This window comes from Balaenoptera musculus, chromosome X (genome assembly GCF_009873245.2).
Source record: "Balaenoptera musculus isolate JJ_BM4_2016_0621 chromosome X, mBalMus1.pri.v3, whole genome shotgun sequence".
NCBI classification, from domain to species: Eukaryota; Metazoa; Chordata; class Mammalia; order Artiodactyla; family Balaenopteridae; genus Balaenoptera; species Balaenoptera musculus.
This window is the reverse complement of record NC_045806.1, coordinates 45,573,148-45,600,726: the sequence shown is the minus strand read 5'-3', so window position 1 is coordinate 45,600,726 and position 27,579 is coordinate 45,573,148. Positions and strand designations below refer to the sequence as shown.

Below are 27,579 nucleotides of genomic sequence, written 5' to 3'. Positions count from 1 at the left end.
GGGGTGAGGGAAGGCTTCCCTGAAGTGATATTTGAATTAAAAAAAGATAGTGATGGACCAGGCACTTTGTACAAATGCTCACTCCAGAGATTAGTTAAAAAGAATAAGGTAGATGTATATACACTGACATAGAAAGCATGTCAAGAATACATTGTCAATAAAGCAAGTTGTAAAACAGATATAGCATGACTCTCTCCCTTTTTATGATTAAAAAATCTATATTATAATACATATATCTATCAATGTATAGATAGAAAAAGATCTGGAAGAATATATATCATACTAACAGTTGTTAACTCTATTTGAATAATTTGTTTGTCTGACATTCTGTAATCAGAAAAAAACCAATAAAGACGTATATATATATAGGAGCAACAGCATTAACATTAGAAATGTTAGTATTCGAGGCAAAAAATTTTAAATAGGGTAAAAGAGATACTGACAAAAGATACTATCAACCAAGAATATCTTCTGTCATGAACATATATACCAAACGATATTCCACTAAAATATATAAAGAAATCAGAAAAACAGATGTTATATTTTATAAGGTAACTTTTAAAAAAAATGCCTATGCAACCCTTGCAAAAGTTGATCATGTACTAAGTCACAAAAGAAAGCATAATACGTTTCTAATAGTAGGAATCATAAAAGTCACGCTATTGGACCACAGTGCTATACAACTAACTTCTAACTACAAAAACAGCCAAAAAAAAAAGTTGTCACTTCAAAAATCAAACAACACTTCTAAATAACTCATGGTCAAAGAAGAAATCAAAACCAAAATTATAGACTAGAAATTAATGAGAATGAAAGTGTTACATATTAAGGTCAAACAGAAAAAATTTATAACCTTAAATGATTTTAGAAATAAGTAAGGAAGACTGAAAACGAATAAGCCACATATTTAATGTAAGCCATTTCAAAGAAAACAGCAAAACAAACTTAGAGAGAACTAGAGGAAGATATTAATAAATATAAAGCTGAAAATAATTTATTAAGTAGAGAATAGGATGGGAGAAAGTGGTAGAATAGGAAAATAAATCTGAGAAATATGGTTTGATTGATGGATAGATGATAGCTATGTGATAAAGTATAGCAAAACATTAATGATAAAATCTATGTTGTGGGTATGCAGGTGTTCACTGTAAAACTCCTTCAACTTTGCTCCATGTTTGAAATGTTCATAATTAAATAGATTAAAAACCTATTATCATCCAGAACATGAGTTTGTGAAACACTGCACTAGAAGTTTCACTAACCAGGAGAAAGACAAAGATGTCCACTGTTGCCTCTACTATTTAACCTTTTTTTTCCTAGAAATTCAATAAAACATTATATGTCAAGTAAATGCATATAGGAATTATAAATATGATAAGGAGGGGAAATCATTATCCACCTGGAAAACCAAAGAAAATGAATAGAAAAACTACTAGAACTTATAAGGAAGGTAAGTAGGATGGCCAGTTACAAAAAGACATCCCGTTATGCACGAAAAATATAAAGGGCTACTTCTAAATAGAGGTGGTAGTGAGGGGGAAGGGTGGTGAAACACGTCTTTCATGTTTTGCTCCGTGAACGGTACTTCCGTAATGTTTGAATCTTTTACAACCAGAATGATTCACGTAGTTGTTTGAAAAGGGGAAAATAAATCTATAGTAGGCAGAATCCTAGAATGCCCTCTCCCTAGATTTCCCACCCTAATTTCTGGACTTTGAATGTGATGCGATACCATGCCTATGATCATGTTACATTACCTGGTAAAAGAGATTTTGCAGATGTATTTAAGGTTCCCCTTAAAATAGGGAGATTATTTTGTATTATCCCAATAGCCTTAATCTAATCACATAAACCTTTTAAAAGCAGAGAGCTTTGAGAGATTCCAAGCAAAAGAACGATTCAGTGTGCCAGTGCTGGCTTGACGATGAAAGGGGACACATAAGGAAAAATGTGAGCAGCCTCTAGAAGTTGGGAGCATGGGGATCTCAGTCCTACAACAGTAAGGAATTAAATCTTGACAACAACCTGAATGAACCTGAAGTGGATTCTTCTCCAGAGAACTCCAGATAAAAGCCAAGTCTGGGGACACCTTGATTTTGGCATTGTATGATCCTAAACAGAGAACTCAATCAAGCCCACCAGGACATCTGACCTACAGAACTGTGAGACAATAAGGTGTTGTTTTAAATGGCTAAATTTGTGGTAATTTGTTATGCAACTATAGAAAACAAATACAAAATACATTACATCAGCAAAACAATGATGTGTCCTCTATCAAATTTTCAAAAGTTCAAAATCTGTTAATGACCCAGTCATGCAGCAGGATAGGGAGATGACATCCCATACACCCCACGGAAATGTAAATTGGGAAAATCTTTCTCAAAGTACACTGAGCAATGCTTGTCAACCTCTCCCAAAATGTGGATATGCTGTGCCTTATTGAAATTTATTGTAGTTAAATAATTATAGTGGTGAGGAAAGATTTTTCTAAATGTCCTTTACAGAATTGCTTATTAACAGTGGACAATTAGAGACAACATGAATATATGGTAATAGAAGACTAGTTTGTCAAATATAATATCCTAAACCCATTTGATGAAATAAATTTATGCAATATAAAGCCCAATAGGAATTCTTATAGAACTTTACCAGCTAATTTAAAAATTCATCTGGAAAAGAAAATGCACGAGAATAGCCAAGAAATTTGTGGGAAAAAAAGACAGAGGAGCTTGCCCTAGCAGAGATGAAATAATTTAAAGCTCAAATGTTTTTAAAAAGTATGGTATTGATGCTGGTATGGATTTTAGGACTATTGAACTGATGATTTACATTCAAACCCATATACATACTTAGGAATTTGGTTTCTATTTATTTATTTATTTATTTTTGGCTGTGTTGGGTCTTCGTTGCTGCGCGCGGGCTTTCTCTAGTTGTGGCGAGGGAGCTACCTTTGCTGCGGTGCATGGGCTTCTCATTGCGGTGGCTTCTTTTGTTGCAGAGCACGGGCTCTAGGCACGTGGGCTTCAGTAGTTGTGGCATGTGGGCTCAGTAGTTGTGGCTCACGGGCTCCAGAGAGCAGGCTCGGTAGTTGTGGTGCATGGGCTTAGTTGCTCCATGGCATGTGGGATCTTCCCGGACCAGGGCTTGAACCCGTGTCCCTTGCATTGGCAGGTGGATTCTTAACCACTGCGCCACCACGGAAGTCCCAGGAATTTGGTTTTTGATAGAGGGAAAGAATGATCTGTTCAATTAATGCTTAGGGCCCTATGAAAAATACTAATAAGTAATTAGTATTACAATGGAATAATATTCACCTATGAAACATACTATTGTTAGAACATTTAATGACTAAGAAAAATGTTTACCAAAAAAATTCCAGAAAATTAAAGAGCTAAATCTATAAAATTCTAAAATATTACAAGGAAATATAGAACAACGTTTCTAATCTTGGAGTAGAAAAGTCTTCTTATACAAGATTCAAAATGCAAAAGCCATAAAAGAAACCAATGATAAATTTGAATACATCAACATTTAAAACATCTATACTCAAAAAGATCCCATAAGCAAAGTTTAAAAATAATGAAAAGTCTGCAAAAAAATTTCCCATACCTGTAACAAAGATTTATATTCAGACTACATAATTTAATAAGAAGTCAAAAAATCCCATTGGAAGACAGATAAAAGATATGAACAGGCAAAGTCACCAAACAACAAAAGCAAATGGCCAAAAAATCATATGAAAATATTCCTTAACTTCGATAATAATCAGGGAAACGCAAATAATGAGACATTTTTCAACCATCACATTGATACAACATTGAAATGATTGGTTAATACCGGCATGGATAAAAATTTAGGGAAATGGTTATTCTTATTCACTCCTGATGTAGGTGTAAACTGGGTCTTTCTGCATGGCAATTTGTCATTGCCTATTAAAATTCCAAAAAGTGCTGTTTGAGCCACCTATTTTACTTCTTCATATTTATCTTATAGAAATATTTTAGCATAGCTAAAATAGTTAATAGTAAAAAAAAAAAAAACAAAAGCACTGTAACAGTATAAGATTGAAAACAATTTTGTATCTATCAATAGGTTACTTATCAATAGTTAACTCTAGTACACTCATTCAATGGAATACTATGCAGTACGTAAAATGAATGAGGTAGATTTATATATACTGACATGGAAGGATCTTCAAGACATAGTAAGTGAATAAAGCAATTAGAACCATACATAAAATAGGATGCCATTTATATTTTTAAAAAGTAAAAAACACAAAACAAAGCTATGTATTTCTATATGTGTATATAAAAGGAACTTTACATTTTTCTGTTTTGAGTGTTTTGCAATAATGTATTCATTCATGTGTAATTAGGCAAACATTTTTAAAATGAAAAAAGAACAAAAATGAAACTAATTACATGTTAAAGAAAGGAATGCTTAATGTTGCCATTAAAATTGTTACAGACAAATATTTAATGGCATGACAAATATTCACTAGGTTATTAAATAATAACATGCTATGATACTGTTTTTGTTTAGAACAATAAGTACATATGTAATGCATAGAAAAAGGCTGGGAGGACATAAAACCAAAACATTAATAGTGGTCCTCTCTAGGTGGTAGGATTATAAATTTTTAATCTTTTGGTATCTTCTTTATGCTTTCATATAATTTCTGAATAGTCCACAATTAAAAAAAAAAGAAACAACAGGTGTGTGTGTATTTGTGTGTGTAGGGGGATATTAGTTGAAATTAGGACTGCAAAAGGAGTGGAGCTGGCAAGAGAACTAAAGGGTGCTGCAGATTGAAATTAAAACTAGAGTTGTGGGGTATGTGGGATTTTAGAATTAGGAGTTGGGGAACTAGACTTTATGGGGCCTAGGAATTGACAATAGAAATTTAAGGGTTAGAATTAGGAGTAGAGACCATGGATTATTAGAATTAATGCAGATGCTGTGAGAGATTGTAATTAAAATCAAAGTCCGTATTAAATTAAAAGGTTTTTTGAAAACTATAATGGCAATATCAGTGAGGGTATGGGAATATCTGAATGAACTGGAATTCTCATATTTCTGGTGGGACCCTAGCTACTTCATTTCTACAAATTTCTCGAGAAACGTCTCAGAAATATCCAAATATTTAGTTACATCAAATTTCATACCTGTATTTCTTATAATTAAAAAAGACAAACATCGAGTCTTGGTTAAATAATTAGCATTACAATGGAGTAACATTCACCCATTAAAAATAGCATTGTAAGAATATTTAATGGATCAATCTACCTCAAAGGGGCCGCCATAAAACTGAGATTATACACAAAATTTTATGTGTAAATATATATATTTGGCGGGCAGTGGATCCATTCATCAGATTCTCAATTTGGGGCATTAACCACTGCTCTGGAGGGCTGGAATTAGAACTGGAGGGTACAATTACAGTTTTTATTTCCTCTATGTCTCAAGAGTACTTCAGATAGTACTTTCGTCTCTATACTTTACATGCTTTTTGTTAAAAATTCAAACCTTACCGAAGTATCTAGAGTTTCGGGTCAAAGCTCCCTTCTTCTGCACCCCAGAAGAAAAGCACGGTTAATAGTGGTAACTCCTACCTGATCTTTTTTATACCTATGCATTCACAGATGTAGATCCTCTATAAGCTCTTTGCCAATCGCACTGTCACCCCAAATAATACCAAGGAGAAAAAGATAATGTTTATTGAGGTCTCACTACCTCCCTGAAGTACGGGTTTACCTGTGTAAACTCACTATGGTAGGCGTCCCCGTCATCTCCCGCCCTCCACACAGTGTCCCCGCTTGCCCTCTCGCCCCCCAGTCTTCGCTAGGCAGCTGGAGAGATTAATTTTTAAACGTTAGTCAAATCAAATCACGTCACCCTTCAGCGGTTTCCATCGTGCCTCGAATCAACTCCCAATTCCTTAGTGACCCTACTATCCTCTACGGTTGGGTTTGCTGGGCCTGGAGTAACTCAGGCGCGGTCCCCCGTAGGGGACCCGGCTTCACCGCGGAGGGAGTGCCCTCCCGGGGGGCAGGGGCGGGGCTTCTCGAGCGGGGGGCGGAGCCTCAGAACGAGTATGAGGACAGCCGGAGGGGGAGGTTTTCGGCGGAGGGCGAGCGAGGGGAGCAGGTCTGAAGCAGGGCCGCGGACCCGGCACGCTCCTGCGGGCCCCGCGGAGCTAGTGCCGCCGAGGTGAGCGTCTTCCTCCGGGCTGGGGGGCGGGCTCTGCTCTCACGGCCGTCCTCTGCTCCTCGCGGGGGGATGTTCCCACGGGACCCTGCGCTGAGGCGCGGAGGTGGCGGCCTTGGGGAGCCTGCGGGAGAGGCTGGTGAAGGAACCCGGCGGCCTGCCTCAGCCCTCCCTCAACCCCGCCTTCTCTCCCCTCCCCCAGGCCTCGGCCGGCGCCAGTGAAGAGAGCTCGCCGCATCTTCGGGGGCAGCGGCCGGCAGTGCGGCGAGAGAGCGGCCGACAGTGGGGATGCGAGGTACCGGCATTAGTCGTGACCAAGTGGCCCTAGAGAGGGAGTAAAGGCCGGGCCTTCGGCATTTCTCTCAGGGGTTCGAGGAAGGCGGCCTCAGAGGAGGGGGAAGGTGAGGGGCTGGCAGGCAGGCTTCGCGGGTAACTACTTAGGCGTCGTATATGTAGGTTTTGGTATCTAAATGGTACTACACACACGCGCGCGCGCGCACACACACACACACACACATTAATTTCGGCTAATTGCTTTTTAAAAACTTAACAATATGTCTTGTAGATCTTCCTATATCAGGCAATCTAAATTTATCTCATTTATAAACAGCTGAATTGTATGATTGTACTACAGTTTATTTAACTATTTCCCGATTGATGTACATTGGCTTGTTTCCCTTTTGGGGGAGGGAAGGGGCTATTACAAGCAATGCTATAATGAATGGGCTTGTGTGTGTGTGTGTGTGTATATATATATATATATTTCATGTATGAGTATTTCTGTAGGAGAAATTCTTAGAAGAGTAATCGCTGGGTCAAAATGTTTATGCATTTTGAATTTTGATAGATTTGTCCAAACTGTCTTCCCTAAAGGCTATACTAATTTACACTCTTCAATGTTGTGCGAGAATACCCATTTTTCCACAGTTGTGCCAACACGAATTATCATCAACCTTTGTAATTTTGGCTAATTTAAAGGGCAAAAAATGGTATGTCATTGTTTTCATTTGCATTTCCCTGATTACTTGTGAAGTTGAACATATTTTTTATTTGTCCGATTACAAAACTAAATAGGCAAATATCGATAGTTTTCCTATCTATAAGCAGTAAGCATTTCGAAAATTTAACACTAAAAAAACCCCATTCGCAATAGCAAGAAAAAAGAATAAAAATACCTAGAAGTAAACTACAAAACTTTATTGAGGAATATAATGAAAGAACGTTTGCATACGTGAAGAAGGGGATACTGTGCTTCTGTATAAGAAGGCTCAATTTTGTAGTGATGTCCATTTTTTCTGTGTTGATTTATACAGTTCATGCAATTTCAATAAATATACCAAGTGTTTGGAACTTAATATGATTCTATAGTTCATCCAGAAAAAATATGGCTAAGAACAACCGAGAAAATATTTTAAAGATAAGTAAAGATGGGGTATTTGTACTACCAGCTATTAAAATGTACTCTAAAGGAACATTATATAAATTAGAATAGACAGAACAATGCATTAGAATAGGAAAGCCCACAAATCGAGCCAGATTGGCTCCCAAGATTTATTGGAGAAACATTGTTGGCTAGACGTGGAAAAACTGCCATATTAAAAGCTTAAAGCACGCACTCCCCCCCAATCCCCCCCCCTTGGAAGCTTGAATTTTTCCTGAGGGCAGACCTCTTTGTTTGGAGAAAACCACTTTATTGGATCTTTTCGTTATGCCAAGGTAAAGCCTCAGGAGTTAAAATTTGTGGCTTTGGAGCTAGAACTAACGATATAAGCCTTTAGTTAAGATGGATTCAGTAGCCTGCAGTGCGGCGAGGGAAGGAGTCTGGATATTATCGGTCTTAAAAAAATTTTTTTCCGATCTAATGGGCCAAAAATGTTATGTCATTGTTTTCATTTGCATTTGCGTGCTTATTGTGAGATAGAACGTCTTTTATGTGTTAGTCCAAAATAATATGTGATTCCTGGAGTCAGGTAACAATGGGAGATCTATTGCTCCTCTTCCAGAATGGAGTTTGGTTAATTGGTACAGCTCTGCCCGGAAGCGTGAGAATAAACAGGTTGACTTTTTAAATTTTCCTCAAGCACTAGGCTCTAGACACCTTAGATCGGGGGCGGAGGCAGTTTTCAGGACATGGCCGAGATTTGGCGCTGAGCTGTGTCATCGCGAGGTTTGGCAGCCAGCTCCGCAGTGGGTCGGAAACCTCGTGGTGGGCGAGATCCCTGCAGGACGGGAGGTTCCTCCCTTCCCCTGAAAACTCCCAGTCATTTTCATGGAGCCCCGCCTCTCTCCTTTTTAGGAGCGTGCCCCAGGTCTCGCGAGATCTCGTATTTCCTAAAGAGGCGCGGGCGGCATCCTGCGGTGAATTCGAAGGTCTCGCGGAGACCAAAACGTGTTATCGCGATAGTTCTGACCGCGCATGCGAGAGCCGGCGGCGGCAGAGTGGCTCCGCCCCTCGGCTCTCCGTGAGTTTGTGCGTCATTTGCTTTCTGCTTCGCGTAGGGTGAGAGCGGAGCCGTAGCGACTTCGGCTTTGGTGGGAGGAGGGGTCTGGGAAGGGCTGGGCTCAGGCTGTTCCCGTCGGGTAGAGGTTCTCGCGGGATCGCGCGGAGGCGGCCGCGGTTCGGCTACAGACTGCAGTAGCCGCGGAGGCGGCGGCAGCGTCTTCGGCTCGTGCTGTTCCTAGCCGGTGAGTTCTCGCGGGAGCGGGGTTACGTTCTCTTGGGATCCGTTGGCGGTGGCGGAGGTACCTCGGGTGGGGGGTGGCAGTGACTAGGGTCGGTTCGCCTGCTGTTAAGATGGCGGCGGAAGCTGATGTCTGTCCGGCCAGGACCCGGGACCGAGATGTTGGCTGTCCGCGTTTGTGACACCTCTCAGGTACCCGACGTTAAGGAAGTGACGATTGGCGAAGAGCCGAGGTGCCAATAAGTCGAACCTGAGGCGAAGACCACTCCGTCTCTAGTCGGTTGAGGCGACACCATTTCCCGGGCCTCAGCCGCGTGTGGGCCCGCCTTTACCCCACCAATCGGTCAACGCCTCCGTTGTCGCCGCCGCAGTGGGCGGGTTGGGAAGGGTGGGGGGCGGGAGTCCTGGAGTTCGTTGGGGAGTGGGGTTGGGGGTTAGATTGGGCAGCGGGGGAGATGGGACCAACCTACGATGACTGATTCCCTCCTCCTACCTTTTTGTGGGCTCGCCTCGGTTTTCCGCTCCTTCGGGGCCCAAATGAATCCTCTAGTTTTTCTTGAGTTGAGGTGGGCTGTACTTCTCCAACTCCCATGGTCTTTGAACTAAGATAGAACGGGTCAAGCTTTGGTGCCTCTGCCGTATTCCTTCCCCATTCTCCCCTAATTCCATCGTCCCTTTGAATCTTCCTCATCTACATGGATATTTGAGGCTCGTATTTAAGAGGGAGAGTCAAAGCTTTTCCCTGTCATCCCCTCCCAGGTCCTGCTAAGGCAGAGCTTAGCCCAAGTCTACTAATCCGCCCCCCCCCCAATTGATCCACTGGACACAGGCGTTGACTAGAGACCCTTTCCTGTTCCCTGCATTTATTCCGTTTTCGTGGATGGAGTCATAGTAGCCTTCAAGCCTGTATGACCCTGATCGGAGCACAGGGCACTGATTTCTCCAACTCTGCTGCTCAACCATTTTTAGGTGGAACAATGAATGGGTTGGTGGTTGGATGATTGCAGTCTTTGTGACCTCTTCGTTCTCGGGGCCGTTAGCCTTTCCTTCCTCATAAACACCCACTCCCCCCAAAAAAGGGAAAAAAAACTTTAAAAAAGGCTGGGGAAAAATTTAAAAAAGGCTGTAGAGAATAACCCTCCAGTGAACTAACTTTTTGCTCTTCTTTCCTCCCCCGCACCCCCTCCCCGCCCATCCCCTTTGCAAGCTTGGGAACCGCCCCTTTTCCCTGCCTTGCTCTGAGTTTCTGTGGCCTTCTTGGTCTGGACATCTCTTTTTGCTGCTAACCACCTCTTACATGTTTCTCATGTAATCGTTAAGGATTTATTACTTCTTCTGTTCCCCGTCCCCCCCCCCGTTTTTCTGGGAGCTGAATCCCCTAGAGAGAAAGGTAGCCTCCTGTCAGTCCACTACATTTACCCACCCCACCATGTGCTGGAAAATAAAGTAGCTTTGATAGATTATGTCTTGTCCCTCAATCATTGCCCTGTTCTACTTACCCCCCCATTCCACAATTACTATAGACAATTAATTCCCTATCATTTGTTTCTTTTTTAGATTACATGTTCAACATTGTTTTCTCTTAGCCCCAGAGTTGCGTATATTGAGGAGACACCAACATTGCCCACTCAAGGGAGGCAGCCTGGTATGGTAGAAGTACTGTGTGCTTTGGGTTCACATCAAACTTTGTGACCTTGGGGAAATTACTTTTCGTATTCTCAGTTTTTCATCTGTGTAATGGGGATAGTAGCTCTTAATAGTTGTTAGAATTAAACAATTTATAAAGTGCTTGGCTTATAGTAGGCATACAGTAAAATGTGGTTATTTTTTCTTGGTGTAAAAATACGTTGGCAGATGCACCTGTGTCATATGGTAGTTTTATGACCTGGAAAAGAAGAGATTTTTGTTTAAAGAAACAGTTAAAGAACTGTAAATTTTTAGTATATTTCTAGGCCAGTCCTATCATTTTTGTATATTTTCCCCCCTCGTAAGCCAAACTTTTTATCTCCAGTGGTTTATTATGTTTGAATGTGATTCCTACCTATGTTTCTGGTCTAGGAATTTTAATGCAAAATCACCTTCCTGGAATGACCCCTGGCCATAATGTTCCTGTCAAGAACCACACCCAGGTGTTCTGCCTTTAGGAAGGGATGTTTCATCCCTTGCCTACTCCCTCCTTCCACTCCTTCAAAGTCAGTCTGTCCTGTCATTCACCCTATGAAAGTAATGAAATTTGGTGCTGTGCTTTTCACAGTAAGAAAGAGAACATCTGCTAGCTAGTTTTTAAGTGTTCATACTGCTTTTCCCCTACCTCCTTTCTTTGGTCCCTCAGATCAGTGTGGGGATCTGTTATTTGGGCTTACCTGAGCAAGATAATTCCTATCTGAGAGGATTTAGAAAGGTTGTTTGGGATACCAAGCTTCTTTTCCAAAGTGAATTACTGACAGTTCTTTAATACACTATCCCCTGTTGTGTTTTTGCCATTTTATATTTTCCAACACTCTTACTAAGTAGAATACTAAGTAGAATACTCCTACTGTATTCAATTTGGATGTAGTTTTCCTTACTGTTTATATTTTAATTAGACCAATATTAAAGTGAGTGCTTTTTTCTAATTACCTTGGATGGATGATGGGGTTTGAAATAGGAATATGATGGTGAAAAGTTTGCATAGGATTAAAATTTTACCATGGGTAACCGTCTGTTAGTTAACTATATGCAGACACTGGTTTTGCGCTTTAGGGTTTGCTTTATTTAGTTTGAAGTGCTTTGGAGGTAATGTAATTTTCCCCCTTTTTCATGGGAGGACAAGAGATCGCTTTCTGTTTTGAGATTTTGCCTTGGTGTTCTTCACAATGGGTCAAGTAGTGATCAGAAATTAAACCTTAATTTGACTTTTGTCATTCGGAACTAGAATAAATCTGGGAATGATAATCTAGGTGTGACCTCTAAAAGGTTTAATTTATTTTAGGTTGGTCTCTGAGAAAGGAGGAAGGAGTGGCAATACCAGTTAAAAACTGTCTAAGATTCAGTGGCAAAGTTCAACCTGAGTTTCCAGGGTGTTTATCATTTGTTTCCCAGTATGGCCAAAAAAGCGTGTATGAAGGTGAAAAATAATTTATGTAGTTCTTTTCACAAAAAATTCAACATTGTTTTAGTGTCAATTCACAACAAGGATATAACTTTGTCTATAAAATAATCACTATTCCCTATAATTTCATTGGAATTGAGAGCTGAGTTTTTAGGGGTGTTGTCTAAATGTCAGAAGAATTGCTTTAGCTTTGGTTCTGAATTCTTGTTGCTGCTCAAAGCAGGTTCTAAAAAATGAAAATTGATATGTGAGGGTTATTGCTTAAGAAATAATAACTGTGATTATGTTTGAACGTTGATATAATGGTTAGCTCCCCCACACCCTAATAAATGTGTTGTGTATCTCTCCCCCTCTTTTTTTTTTTTGTTTTTTTGTAGGTCCTCCAGTAGTCTGAGCTGAGTGGGTTAGCACTCCAGAGGAACCAGCAGACCAACTTGGTTAGGAAGGTTCAGGAAGCTGTTGGAGCAGTGTTGGGATTTCCTACCAGGATGAGTATGATTGGCTGTGATTTTAGGTTAGTTTTTGTGGATCTTTGTGGGTAGTATTTGTATTTTACTTCCTGGAATGGAGATGGTAGGGGTGTATGTATCTCCATTCTGTAATTGAGCTACTTTGGTTTCTTCCATTGTCTGGATCTGATGTGGTACTAGCTGTTTCTTGTGTTTAAGTGGAGCTCATTACTAAATTAAAATTTAAATGAATTCTGTCTATACATGATTTTTTAAGTCACTCTAAGCATCATTCAAAAAATAAAATTGCAAGATATTATGTCTAACCAATTTTTCGGAATTTTTCAAACATATAAAAATTGGATAATATAATGATCCCCCTGTGTACCCATCACCGGCTTTAACAGTTGCCAACTTGCAGCCATTCTTTTTCATCTATACTTCTACCCACTGCGGCCCCTTATTCCCTACCCCCTGGATTATTTTGAAATAAACCCCTGCTGTTGTTTTCTTTTTATTTGCAAAATATTTGTATCTAAAAGGTAAAGGGCTCTTTTAAACATCAAAACCATTACCACAACTCAAAAAATTAACTGATTTTTTTTTCTTTTTCTCACTGTATTGCACTTGCTAAGACTTTCAGTATGATAAAAAAAATTAACTGATTTTTTAAAATATCAAATTTGAAGCTAGTGTTCAAATTTTAGTTTGAATCAGGATCCAAAGAAAGTCCATTTATCACAAAGGAAGATTGATATCTCTCTTAAATCTATTTTAATCTGCAGGTTCCCTCCCTTTTCCTTTTTCTTCCAATTTATTTGTTGAAGAACTTGTCCTGTAGAGTTTCCCCCACATTTGGTGATTACATTCTCAAAGTGGTATCTAACCCATTCTTACTAAGTTAAAGACCCTGGAGGACCCCATTATAATGGAACAATGGCAGTAATCTCCTGTATCCCAGTTGGAGTTGATACTGCTGGCCTAGGCACTATCCCAAAATAACTAGTCATGGGTTCCTTTTTCTGTGGCAGAGTCTGATTTAATTGATACCTGACTTCAGTTCCATGTCTTGGCCCTGCTTACTGCTCCACATGAAAAGTAGGCCTCCTTGTGGAAGAAGCTAATGTTTCCTAGATAATGACCTGATTGTGCCTTTGGGGTTTTTATCATGGTTTCAGTTTCCTTAGGTAGTTTAGTTATTTTTATACTATCTTATAATGTTGCTTTTTATTCTTTTGATGTTGGTATCTCAGCTGCTCTGACCCATAACTTCTAAGCTATTAAGACTTAGTGATGAGTTCCTCTGGCTGTAATACAGTTTTTGAAATGGCAATACTAAACAATTTTTGAGAGCTTCCACTTAGACATCCTGATTTTCAGCTATTATACACAACTGTAGTTTTCCTGTTGTTATTGTTTCATTTTATTTCTTCTGGAAATGCTGTTCCCCCAGCATAGAGCCCTTTATACTGTTCATTTCTTTCCTTGTTCAGCATTGGCCATTGTAGGATCTACTGTATGTCCCTTCCATGGTCAAAACCTGAGAATGGAAGTTGGGCACATATGCTCCAGTCAGCCTTTGACTTAAGCACACGTTGGGGGCAGAGCAAGGCCACTTGTGCCTACCTTTGAAATGAGAGTGATTACAAGTTGAAGGGGCAGAGAAGGTTAGAGGTCATGAATGAAAGTTTCTGAGGTATTTAGATGAAATGATTGTGAATCATCAGTGCTATGGATCATGAGTTCAGGCTTTTCAGTTCTTTGTTCATTAATGGAGAAATCAGATCCTTAGTTGTAAATTGACTAAGTATTAAAGAAGTGATTTCTTGGGAATTACAGTGAAATCCATTTGTTCAAGAAAATAATTTGAGCACATTATGTATAGTGATTAGACATTTACCCTTGTCCTGAGTTTTCTGTAGTTAGGAAGTTTGAACAATATCGCTTAAACCTTGTAATCCTGAGTTTGTGAAACTAGGATAACTAGAGTTTTGGGAGAGAGCTTTGCACACAGACATTTCAATATTTGAATTGTTTCCAGAATTACAAGTTTACAATGGAAATCTGTTGCTTTTTTTCCCTTTTGTTGTGTGTTTTCAACCGCGGAGTCAAAGTATTACTGAAATGCCAAAATTGGTTGCTTTGAAAATATTTGTCTTTCACATTCCATGTTACCTCTCTTGCAGTTTGATTAAATTGTTAAAATCTGATGTGTAGCTGTAATCATATTTGGCTGCTTTACAGTGATCTCACTATCTGTAAAGTTGATAGTCACAAGCAATTGGGTGTTTTGCTATATTGTTCTCTGACTTGTTTCCTCAGTGACCGGTTACCAGATGTTTATATGTTAATGTCAGGGATAATTCAGCTCAGATTCTTTGGAAGCCCTCTCATTTGATGTGTCATAAGGGTTGAGTTGCTAAAACTTGATGTACTTGTTGACCAGCTTGGTATAGAAACACTTTCAGATAGTGAAGGAGTGGTCCTCTCTGAGTAAAACAGCTGTAGGTTTTGTTTGGGCTGTTAACCTGAGCATTTTCAACTTTTAGTTAAAAGTTTTAGTCATTTGGCTTTAAAAATTACAGTGGTGACATGGATTAGTTCCAGAATGTGATTTTACAGAAAATTGGAATTTCTTTCAACTTCTTATTAATATATCTTTAAATGGAGATTGGTATTGTAGATTGATTCAGTTTGGATTGCTGACTGGACTAGGTGAATGTGAAAATTCTTTTTCAGCTCTGAGATTCTGATTGTATAATCTTAGATATTGAAAGAAAGCAGTTTTTCCTTTTCAGTAATCTTTAAGTAGTGACTGAAAGGGACAGGGAGTAGGGAGATGCAAATTATTCTGGAATGACTTTTTAGTATAATCGTTTAGATTTTAAAGATTGGTAAGTGTGAACATACTGCCATGAATTTATGTACCATCTTTAGCATAACACAAATTTTAAGTCCTTATAATTAGGTACCAAGATAATTGCTCTGGAAATACTTGGGTATATTGTATTTGGTGGCTGCTTATATTTTGGAACACATTTGGAAGACTGCTTTAATGATTACCTTATTTGCTACAATTATTTTCTTATTTTCCTGTCTTTATAGTGAGGTGTATTTTTCCTGGTCTTTGTTTCTTGTTTGCTTTGTTTTTCTGGCCACACCGCACATCCTGCAGGATCTTAGTTCCTTGACCAGGGATTGAACTTGGGCCCTCGGCAGTGAAAGCGTGGAGTCCTACCTAACCACTGGACCACCAGGGAATTCCCGTCTTCTGGTCTTTGCTTTTTTTGTTTGTTTGTTTTTAAACTTCCCCTACTAATTTTCTATTACTGCATTCTGCTGATTGAATTCTTATAGGTGGAAAGAGCTTTCAGCACAGTGATTAAGAACCCAGACTCCCTGGGTTCAAGTTCCGACTCCATTGCTTATCAGCTGTGTCATCTTGTGAAAATTACTTAACCTATGTGCTACAGTTTTTTTTTTTTAAATATTTATTTATTTATTTATTTATTTATTTATAGCTGTGTTGGGTCTTTGTTTCTGTGCGAGGGCTTTCTCTAGTTGTGGCAAGCGGGGGCCACTCTTCATCGCAGTGCGCGGGCCTCTCACTATCGCGGCCTCCCCTGTTGCGGAACACAGGCTCCAGATGCGCAGGCTCCAGATGCGCAGGCTCAGTAATTGTGGCTCACGGGCCCAGCCGCTCCGTGGCATGTGGGATCTTCCCTGACCAGGGCTCGAACCCATGTCCCCTGCATTGGCAGGCAGACTCTCAACCACTGCGCCACCAGGGAAGCCCCTGTGCTACAGTTTTTAATCTATAAAATAATAATAGTGTTACCTACCTCATAGGGTTTTTGAGAAGTTTAGCTGAGTTAATGCATATAAAGTTCGTAGAACAGTGGTTCTGAAACTTTAGGGAACATCAGAATCACCTAGAGGGCTAGCTAAAACACAGATTGATGGGCCCCATCCCCAGAGTTTCTGATTCTGTAGGTCGGGGTTGGGGGGGCTAGATTTTGTATTTCCAACAAGTTCCCAAGGAGATGCTGGTGTTAATGGTCAGGGAACCAGTAGAATAGAACAGTGCTTGGCACAAAGTGTTAACTTTTTATTCAGGACTACTTTCCCAGTCCCTGAGTAAAACACTTGACTCTTCAGTGCTGATTAGTACTGCCTTCAGCTAGAAGCAGTTTTGAAATCCTTCATTGCTGTGGTTCTCAAAATGTGGTCCCCAGATCAGCATCAGCACCATCACCTGGGAACTTGTCAGAAATGCAGATTCTCAGGCTCTGCCCCAGTTTTATTTTAAAAGTGTGTCTTGACTTAATTGGGGTGTCTTAGACTTTTATTAACAGCTTTATTGAGGTATAATTCACATACCATACAATTCACTCATTTAAAGTATACAGTGGTTTTTATTTAGTACGTTCATGGTTGTACGACCATTACTACATCAATTTTAGAACATTTTCGTCATCTTTAAAGGAAACCCAGTGGCCATTAATCACTCCCCTTCTCCTTTCTCACAACCAACCACTAATCTATTTTATGTCTCTATAGATTTGCTTATTTGGGGCATTTCATACAAAATGGAATCTTACCGTATGTGAGAAACGTTAATGTGATTAAAATGTTTTCCTTTTATTGTAAAAAAAAAAAAAATAGAAAACAAATGTGGAAAACTATCCCAAAACAAATTTATGGTTTAATAAATTATCTTAAAGCACTTTTGTTACTACTACCCAAGTCAAGAAATAGAATTTTGCCTGTCACCCTAGAAGTCCCTCCATGTGCCCGTCCCCATCACAGCATCCTCCCTCCCTCTGAGTAACTACTGTTAACAGTAACAATAGTTACTGTAACAGTAACAGTAGTACTGTTACAGTAACTTACAGTAACAGTAACTGTTACAGTAACAGTAACTACTGTTCTGACTTTATAGTAGTCACTTCTTTGCATTCTTTTATGGTTTTAATCATACAAGTGTGCATCCCTGGACAGTGTAATTTACTTTGTCCATTTTAAAAAACTCAATTTGTCTTTTAAGTATCTGTAGCTTCCCTTTTTTCCTTTTCTTTATACTTTGTCTATTGACAAACTCAGGCCATTTGACCTGTAGAATTTCCCAGACTGAATTTTGCTGATTGCATACTCAGTATAGTTCAATATGTTCTTCTGTCTTCTGTATTTCCTAAAAATTGATAGCTACATCCAGAGGCTTTATAAATTCAGATTCATTCCCTTTGGCGGTGGTGTGTTCATTTACATTTGTTAGGTTGTAGTGGTGTCTTGGATTTTTTTTTTTGATGTTAACAGCCACTGCTGCCCAAAGCTTAGATCCATTATTAATTCATTGGGAGTTGCAAAATGGTGTTTTAACTCTCATTTTCTTTTCATGTATTGGCTGGAATAATTTATAGTTTATATAAGAAAGGCAGAATAAATGCTCGGGTTTTAAATTTTTTTCTGGCAACTTAACTAGTTCTGTTCCTTTGGACAAGTTAACTTAACCTATCAGTTGCTTCATCTGGGAAAAATACCTTATTTATGGGTTTACTGGGGTTAAATGTGAAAATATAAGGTGTTAGTATACTGTAGATGGTTAAGTATATGGTAATTTCTTTAACATACTATTTCACTTAACCCCTCTGACAGCTCAAAGATGGGCAGTCATGGCGGTGAACTGATGGCCAGTTAGCAAAGCCTGTCTGGATCCTTCAAGTCTGTGGTTAAGGAGGAATGGTATTTGTTCTTTGATCATTTGGGGGCTAAGTCTCTGGCCAGTGATAACTGAACGTTCCACCAGAGTAGTTTTTCGCTTTGCCAAGCCTTTGGAGTCACATTCATACCCCCTGAAGGGTCTTACCCAGTTCTGTGGTGGTGTGCAGTACATTGATTGCCTTGATCTCCCACCCTCCAGCTACACAGCTCCCTAGTGTTTTGGTTTGTTCAAGGTTCTCCTGTAACCTTAGTAACCCATGATGAGTCTTCCTAATGGTTATCAATATCACCACTATTAACATACTTGAGTAGCACTTTTTTAAAATAAATTTTATTTATTTTATTTATTTTTGTTTTTGGCTGTGTTGGGTCTTCGCTGCTGCATGCGGGCTTTTCTCTGGTTGCGGCGAGCGGGGGCTACTCTTCGTTGCGATTTGTGGGCTTCTCATTGCGGTGACTTCTCTTGTTGCAGAGCACGTGCTCTAGGTGCGTGGGCTCAGTAGTTGTGGCTCGCGGGCTCTAGAGCGCAGGCTCAGTAGTTGTGGCGCATGGGCTTAGTTGCTCCGTGGCATGTGGGATCCTCCCAGACCCAAGGCTCGAACCCATGTCCCCTGCATTGGCAGGCACATTCTTAACCGCTGTGCCACCAGGGAAGCCCTTGAGTAGCACTTTTAACATTTCATATATTGTATAAAATATAGCATATGGCACATAGTAAGTCCTCAATAAGCTGGAAACCATTGTTGGTTTTGTTGTTGTTATTGTTGTTAATATTATATCTTCTTTTTCCCTCTCACATCTTACTTCTCTTCAGTTCAACAAGCATTCTCTGAGTGTTTTTAAGTACAAGGAGCTAGGGACATACATTAGTATAAGAGAAGAGTATAAACCTGGATATATCCAGTATCATTGCTATAGACACCTCTCTCTTTGTATCTATATCTGCTGCCATGTTTTACAGGGACTAGCTTGACTACTCCAGCTTACGAGTGCCTTGCAGTCTGTTGACCTAATCTGGAGCTCCAGTTCCCTGCTTCTCAAATTTCCTTAACTGTCTTGGTGAGGCCAGCCTTAAAAGGAAGTATAGTCTGGAGAGGTATAGATGTCACTTGAATACAACCTTTTACATAGAGCATTTTAGATTTTTGCTTTTTAAAAGTAAAGGCAGACTGCCTGCATGGGTGAATTCACATATCTACCTCTAGCAAAACAAATTACCAGTGGCTTTAAAAATGGTAGTCTTCTCCATGTCCAACAGAAGAGCTGGATAAGACCCTTATATTTGGTATTGTCTACATCAAACTCCTTATTTTATAGGCACAGGTTTTGGGGAAATGACTTGCCCAAGGTAACACGGCTGCTTAGGGGTGGAGTTGGCCATTGAACCCAGGTTATCTAGTTTGGTATGTTTCCACTATGCTGTATCTTTCCTTAAAACTGAATTTATTATCTGTATTTCTAAATATACCAGCAGGTGTCATCCATAGAAGTGCAAAATAAGTGGCCCCCTTCCTATAAGAAAGTTAACCAAAAAAATGGGGGAAATTTAAGGGAGTAGAAAGGTAAATGAGAAAGTCAGAAGTTCAAAGAAAGCTCAGTTTCTTTTGCCCTTTTGACTATGGTTATTACTTTGCAACATAAGGTTAATTTGGAGCTCTTTCATGGGACAATTCGATTTGGTTGCATGTTTTCATGCATATTTATGGATGCTATAAATCTATAGATGTGACTAAATTTCCTGCTTGTAAAACTTTCAAATTAAAGTGATGTTTTCTAAGCTCATCTTTTTTTCCCTTCCTTTTCAACTGTTTTAAATTATAAAAGTAACGTTTGCTATTTAAAAAAAAAGATTCAAACAAAATAAACATTTCAGTTAAAAATTAGTGCCCCCCCCCACAAATGATGGTCTCCTTTTATATCTGTTAACAATGTGTACATATTCTTTTATAGCTTTTAACGTTTACATACTATGCTTATCCATTTATGTACTATACGTATTTTTATACGTTAGAATATATGGCTGGACTCCATTCTTTTTAATGGTTGCATTGCATCCCAAAAGCATGAATCTGCTATAATTTCATCATTCCCTGAGCCTTGGAAATAGAATTCATCCTGGGTCAAAGGGTGGTACCCATTTAATTTTTTGATAGGTACTGCCAAAATGACCTCCAGAAAGGCTATATAGAATTGCCATTTCCACTGAAGTGTTTGTGAGTGTTCTTTTCTCCACCTACATTTGCCAAAACAAGATAAAGTTGGTCCTTTTAATTTTAACCAGTCTGTTGAGCGAGAAATCACATCTCCTTGTTTTGATTAGCATTTTTGTAGTTACTTGTAAGGATAAGCAAATGTTTATATCCTCTGCAAATTACAAGTTTCCTTTTACTTGGTTTTCAATAAGATTGTCTTAGTGAGTTTTGGGTGTTCTTTGTATATTAGAAATATTAACCCTTTGTTTTTCCTGTTGCAGATATTTTCTATGTTTATGGTTTGGAATTTTTATGTAGTCAAATTCTTTCGTTTATGGTTTCTAGGTTGCACATCTTTCTTGGGAGATCTTTTCTTTACCAGGATTACAAAAATATTTCCCTGCGTTTTATCTTCTAATTCTTTTTAATAGTTTTTTTTTTTTTAAGTTGGAATTTGGCCAAGTAGCAAACTGGGTTGGTTACTTTTTGCTCTATAGGTTTTGAGAATAATTCAGGTTGTTCATGTTTAATACTTTTAACATTTGTCTTGAACTGAAGGCATAGTGTTATAGACAGTGTTTTAAGGGATCTTATTTATTATATTTCCATTTTACGTATGTTTGAGGCCCAGATTGTCCTAAAGTCACAAAGTCAGTTTGTGTCAGGGAACTAGAGTGCCTTTGCATACTATTCTTAACATTTTTAGCAAACACCTTTCAGTTATAAATGTTTTAAAGCAGCAGATTGTTCACATTGTCTGGTTTATTTAAAGAACATTGGAAATGACTATGTGCCGGGCTGTATGTAGTGGTGTTAAATTTACTCAAACAGAGCCAGTTTCGTCTATATGTTGGGACATAATCTTTTTTTCTAAAGGCTTTGTTTTAAAGCTTTCTTATCAGTGAACTAATTTGATCCTTGTAACAAACCTCTGAAGTTGGAATTGTTTTCATCATTCTGAAAGGAGTTTGCTGCCATGTTGATAATTGCTACAAATAACTTATTCTTTTAACCATGTAAAAGAATCTTTGTTCCTTCCAAATTCATTAAAAGTAGCTCAATAGTTGAGGTACACTTAAAATTTCTGATTCTTAAGTGGCATGGCCCGAACATTATTTAGTAGACTAACCTTTGGAGAACTATAACTAACTTGATAGTGAGACCTGGAGCTTCCTAATCTTGTCATCAAAGTTAAGTTTATGTCCGTAATTAAGGCAAACAGTTTGGAGATTAATAAATACTTTATGTTCTTCATATGCAGATAACATGTAGAAAGGCTGGGGAAAAAACAGCTTTTTTTGGCTCTTGATCGTGTGTGTGTGTGTGTGTGTGTGTGTGTGTGTGTGTGTGTGTGTGTGTGATACCCAGCATAAGATTGCTGCCCTTAGATTAATCTGGAGCTAAAAGAAATAAGACGTAATAATATATATGGCTTGCTCTTTGCCAGGCACAATCCTATGAGATAGACTGTGTTGTTTATTTTACAGAGGTTACTGACTTGGAGTAATTTGTCTGAGATTATACACCTAGTAAGTGGAATTTAAGCCCAGCTTGACTCCCAGGCCTTTCCATTCTGTTGTTGTCCTCTATTTCACTTTTACTTTCTTCCAGTAGTATTCCTCAGTTTCTACTTTTAAATTTAAAAAAATAATAATCCTCATGTATGGTAGCAGATAAATACTAAGTTCTCTCTTCCCCTCATATAGATATATCTTTTGTCAGAATATTTCAAGGCATTAAAACCTAGCTTTTATTTAGAAATATACTTAATCTAACCTTTTTATAAAAGGATTGTGCCTTTTCTACCTGTCTTCAGGATACAGAACTAGAGGATTTTATCCAGGAATACAGAATTCCCCCTTACATAGAGGAGGTTTAATTTTAGAGATGCTGCATATTTCTTTATAAACCTAGGGACATGAGAGAATTGGAGCTGAATAATGCACAAGGGTTGGAATTCTGTTTCTTTGGTTTCCTGTACTGTCTTTATTGTATTTGACAGTGGCCTGTCATGTGGCTTTAAGGGAAATACCATATGCCTGTGTTTCATAAATGAAAGTGAAAACACTGTAGTGGCTAAGCACACAGTGTCTTGGAGATATTTCTGGGGGGTGATAGTTCCTAATGTTTTTCAGGTCATAGATCTCTTTAAGAAGCCAATGAAAGCTATCAGCTATCTTCTCAGAAAAATACCCACATAGGTGAAAATTTTCCATAGAATTTTAGGATTTTTGTGGTGCTCCCTCAATATAGGACACAAAGAAATCTAAAGATTTCTCCACGTGTCATTAAGAGGATGTCCAAATTGCTGTTGTTTGTGCTTATATTTCCTAGTGTGTGTGTGTGTGTGTATTTTTTTTTTCCCTAGACCAAAGCATTATGCCCAAAGGTGAAAGCTGGGCTAAAATTGTTTCACTTTCGCTAAAGGTGTACTCTGCTTTATGCAACTTTAATCTCTAAAAATCCAAATTTTTTTAAAAAGCAAGAAGATTATGGTTGGTGTTACATAAGGATTTATCCTATGTAGTGTGTTGATCTTGTAATTGATTGTGTTTCCAGCTTTGCTTTGACCACTAGGAAGCTGTAATTTGTGTGTTTTGTGTACTGGCTTTTTGTTGCTTTTATATTACCATTGCTTCTAGTCTTCCTTTTTCTCTGATTTACACCTGACCATCTCATAGCACCTATCACAATGCCCTGCATATAGCATATTCATAACTATTTGTTGAATGAAAGATGCAGATTGAATGAGTTGTATACATTGGTTTTCTCAGTTGAAAATGTCACTTTAAAAAAGCGTTTAAAGTGATTTGGAATTTTTAGCTTCATTAAACATTTACTGGGTAGTCATTCATTCATTTATTAATCTACTAAGTGACAGTTCCTATGCTGGCAACAGGCATGCAAAGATAAATAGAATCCCACTCATGCAGAACTCACTCTAGTGGGGAGACTGACATGTAAATAAAGAGAGGTGTGTTGATTGAGGGTATGTGCAGGATACAGTCGGGACACAAAGGAGAGAGTGATCAGTGTTACTCTGGGGGAGGGGATATCTGAAAAGGCTTGACAGAGGAAGTGACATTTAAGCTGAGCTCTAGGGAATATATGCAGGGAGCAGCCATTTTAGCAGAGAGAACAGTCTGAGTCAAGGTATCAAAGGTCTTGAATGGTAGGGAAACTGTAAAAACTTGACATGGTTAAAGCATGTGGGTTGCCAAGAGGAATATTATGTAATGTCATGGCCCTGGTAAGAGAGGTAAGCAGGCATTAGGTCCTAGAGGTCTTGAATGCTGGTTAGGTAAGGAGTTTACACTTGATGTTGTAGGTAGATTTTGAGTTTGAGGGAGATTGCTCTGGGAGCAATGTGGAGGATGGAATGGGGGGATCTAGCAAGATAAAGTCTTAATTTAAAATATTTCTAATTTATGAGATTTTCAAACATACACAAAAGTTTGAAAACAGTATAATGAACCCCCATGTACCTGTTACCCAGCTTCAACAGTTGTCAACACATGGCTATACTTATTTATATCCCATTCCCTCCCCCATTATTTTTAAGCATATTCCTAAATGAATCACAGATTGGCAAAGCATAATTAACAATATATAACAAAGTGGCTCCCAAGTCTGGCTGTGCAGCCAAATCACCTACACAGCTTGAAAAAAAAAGTTCCCACCTCTTATCTATTGAGTCATATATTTATATGGCCAGACATTTTTCGTTTTCAAAATAAGTGTCAGTTGATTTTACAAAGCTAGGGTTGAGAACTCCAGATTTAATTTTTAAGTAAATTATTTTAAAGATATTTTTAAATTAGCTTTGACTTCTGATGGATGCTGATGGATGTGTTTTCCTGAACTCACTGAATGCTGCCTGTGGCTCTTCTGAGTGAAGATCATCTATTAGATAGTGGCAGGCTTTTGTGTGGTTAAGTTGTTGACAATTCAATAGAGCATATTAGTTTAAAGGCTGATGTCTTAATTTTCTGTTAGAGGTGGGCAAGACTGAAAAGTACTTCCGTCTTTGAAATTGGATGTGATGAGATAGGGAATAATCCATCATTGTTATAATTGATCTTTTGCACCAAATCCAGCCACAAGTAAAGATGGGGATGGGAGACAGAGCATTCTTAAAGGGTAGACTAAGATTATTCCAGAGCACCAATTTGAAATGTGTAGACAAGGAGTCTCTTCCTCTCCTCCTTAATAAGCATAACTTTCACACAGGCATTGCTGTTTTTATTTTTTTTCTTAGGAATGCTAGGAAGGGAGGTCTCCTTGGCATGCTGCCATTTCCTCTCTGCTGGCAAAACTGATTTACAACTTTGGTGAGCCCTATTTGTTGCCTAAATTCTTTTGATGCCAGTTTCTCTCTAAGTAATTGGGAGTAATGACCAGAAGAATAACTCCTGGATCTGCAGCTTCCCAGGACTGTAGGGTAGAGGACGTGTAGGGGATGACTTCTCAGACGCCATTCTCACCTCCCAAGTCAGTGTTGGAGGTTTCAGATTCTTCCTCCTCGGTATCCCTGCCCTTATTTTGAGTATACTGCAGTGCAGAAAAGCACCAAGAGCAAGCATGAAAACTTATCTGAGGTATAGTGTTTTCAGATTTTGAGGGAGAGACCCTGTCGACGTATTTCTGCAGATAATTTCCAGATTTGTCTTGGGTGAGTAAAGGCTATACCTCATTTGCTTTATTATTACATCTTACTATCAAATGTCCAATAAAATCTAGGTCAGCAGTTCTCAGGGTCATATTTTATGTGGCCAAGGACAGGGATATCGGTGTCTATAGGAGGGGTGTAGTGGGGTGGACTGTGCATACAGACATTTTGTGTACTGTAGAGTTGTGGAGCAAATTTGGTTTGAATCTAGGTTCTACCACTTACTGGGTATGTGGCTACTCTTGGCCTCAGTAAACCAGGAGTGATCTTCATCTCCAAGGTGTTATAAGGATTAGAGATAATACATAATAGGTGGTCAGTAAATGTTATCTGTTGTTATTATGGTGATAAATGGGTTCTCAGACTATTTGGTGGGTATTAATGTAAATAATCAGAAACTAGACTGGATGGAAAGGCCTGATAATCAGGTGGTGTCCCCTTGTACCCTTTTACAAATCAGTCAATGTGATGTCTCTGCCTCTAATCAAATGGTCAATAGCAGGCTGGGTTTCAAGATTCAGCTTGCTGTTTCCTGACATGATGGACGGTCTGGGCATTTCTCACCCGAATTTACTTTCAGAGTCTGCAGAGAGGCAAAAGGCAAATATAATTAAGTATTTTGCTTTGTAAGACGTTGGAGTTTAGTATTCTCTAAAGCATTGCTTTAAAACCACCATAATGCTTTTCCATGATTTCAGTGGGAATTTTAGGCTGACTTTTTTGTTTTGTTCTTTTTGTTTTTCATTTAATTAGCCAATATTTGTTGTTTCCTATAGGAGCTTAGTGTACAGCTAAGCTGTGAACAAAACAATCAAATAGGGAAAATGCCTTCACGGAGCAGACATTCCCATGGGTAGGCTGACTCTGATTCATCCACACTCCCATACATGTGTGCAGCATTTCTTAACCTACCAATAATAAACCAAATCAATAAGTACTGAATGCTTGCTGTGTGCCATACTTCAGGATTAACCAGCAAGAGGTATAGGAAAGAGGCTCCAAGAGCCAACAGCAGCCAATCCAAGGCATTTGTTTAGAGGATATTTTTCTTAATTTGATGCATGCCCTTTGGCTCAGGGGCCACTGTTTTCTACCTTAAGAAAAATTGTACAAAAGAAAAATTCTCATTATAAATGGATGGATGATTATAGAAAATTTGGAAGGCTCTGAAAAGCAAGAAGCATAAATAAAACTGTGTTATCCTGCCACCTAGAGGCAACCACTGATAATGTTGTATATTTCTTTCCTTCCCAAGGTTGGTTGGTTGGTTGGTTGGTTGGTTGGTTTTCTTCCTCACCCTGTGGCATACATTTTCTCATTAATGTCAGGAAGTGATAGGTACAGGGTACAGTGTGAGCACGTAGGAAGGACACTCAGTCAAGTTTTAAGAGATTAAGAAGAGGATTGTCCTAATTCTGGTTAGTACTATTTCTGCTGTTCAAAACCCACGTTAAGTGTTCACTATGTTAAGGTGAAATAGTGAGATTCTAAATAGTCCCCTACCCTCAACTTTCTTAGGGATTTTCTTTCCATTATCTCCTTTTCCTCTCCCTTACCCTCTGCCTTTCAATGAGACCCCATAATTTTTTGCTTGCATTTACAATCAGCCTTTTCAAGAGTGTTCTACACGTGCCATCTATATTGCCTCACTTCCTATTGATTCCTTGACTCATTCCAGTCTGACTTCCTTTCCAGCCACGCCACTGGAACTAATGCTTGTCAAGTTATCTCTAGTCCCAATTTCAATGGACATTTTTCTGGACATACCTCATTTTGACATTTGACCCAGTTGATCAGCCTTGCCATCTTGTGTCTTTCATGATGCCGTGATGAACTAGTTTTGCTTCTACCTCACCAGCCTCTCCTTTGCTGGATTCTCCTCCCATGGCTTCAAGTACTGTCTGTATGCTGACAATCACAGATTTTTTTTCTCAGTGCATACTTCTTTCCTGAATCAGTTCTATAAATATTTGCATATCTATCACATGGAAGATGCTGTGCTAGATGCTGAGAGCTTAACACTGTAGAAAATCAAACCAGTTATACTAATTGATATTTGCGATGAGAGAAAATAAGCAGGATTATTATCATAACAAAAAATAACAGACAGCTTTAGGCAGGTTGCCTTGGGAAGCTGCGTTGGGTCTTAGTTTAAAGTCAATTTCTCAAATAGAACTAGCTGTGGGAAGAATGAGAGTGTGGCGCAGAAGCATTCCAGTAGGAATAGCACCTGTAACAGTCTAGAGGCCAGAAACAATTTAGAGTGTTCCAGAAACTAAACGGAAAGACTAATGTGGTTGTGCAGAGAGGAGATTGGAGAGAGTTCCAGGAACTAAATCATGCCAGGGCCCTCTGGGTCATGGTTAGAATTTGGAAATAATTTTAGGGAAACTGTTGAAAGGTTTTAAGCAAGGAAGTAACGTGAGCTGATTTATGTTTTAAGAAGATTACTTTTGCTGCTCTCTGGAGAATGGATTGGATGAAAGTGAGTATGGAAGTGGGGAGATCCGTTATCCATATTTCACAGTTGAGAAAACAGAAGTGCACATACGCTGATTTGTCCATGCTC

General features: G+C 38.9%; 1 protein-coding gene across 12 annotated transcripts in view; it reads left to right on the top strand.

Annotated features, from left to right (window-relative positions):
* Positions 1 to 6,112: 6,112 nt before the first annotated feature.
* The window catches only part of HUWE1 (HECT, UBA and WWE domain containing E3 ubiquitin protein ligase 1), a 138,858-nt gene continuing 117,391 nt past the window's right edge, over positions 6,113 to 27,579 (top strand). For 7 of the 12 annotated variants that reach the window (XM_036840532.1, XM_036840533.1, XM_036840531.1 and 4 more), the window contains exons 1-4: positions 6,113 to 6,210; positions 6,410 to 6,502; positions 10,446 to 10,533; positions 12,357 to 12,493. The gene's annotated coding sequence lies outside the window, so the exon portion shown is untranslated. Of the gene's footprint in view, positions 6,211 to 6,409; positions 6,503 to 8,534; positions 8,893 to 10,445; positions 10,534 to 12,356; positions 12,494 to 27,579 lie in introns of those variants that run through there. The other 5 variants (XM_036840526.1, XM_036840527.1, XM_036840528.1 and 2 more) reach the window with 5 other exon arrangements.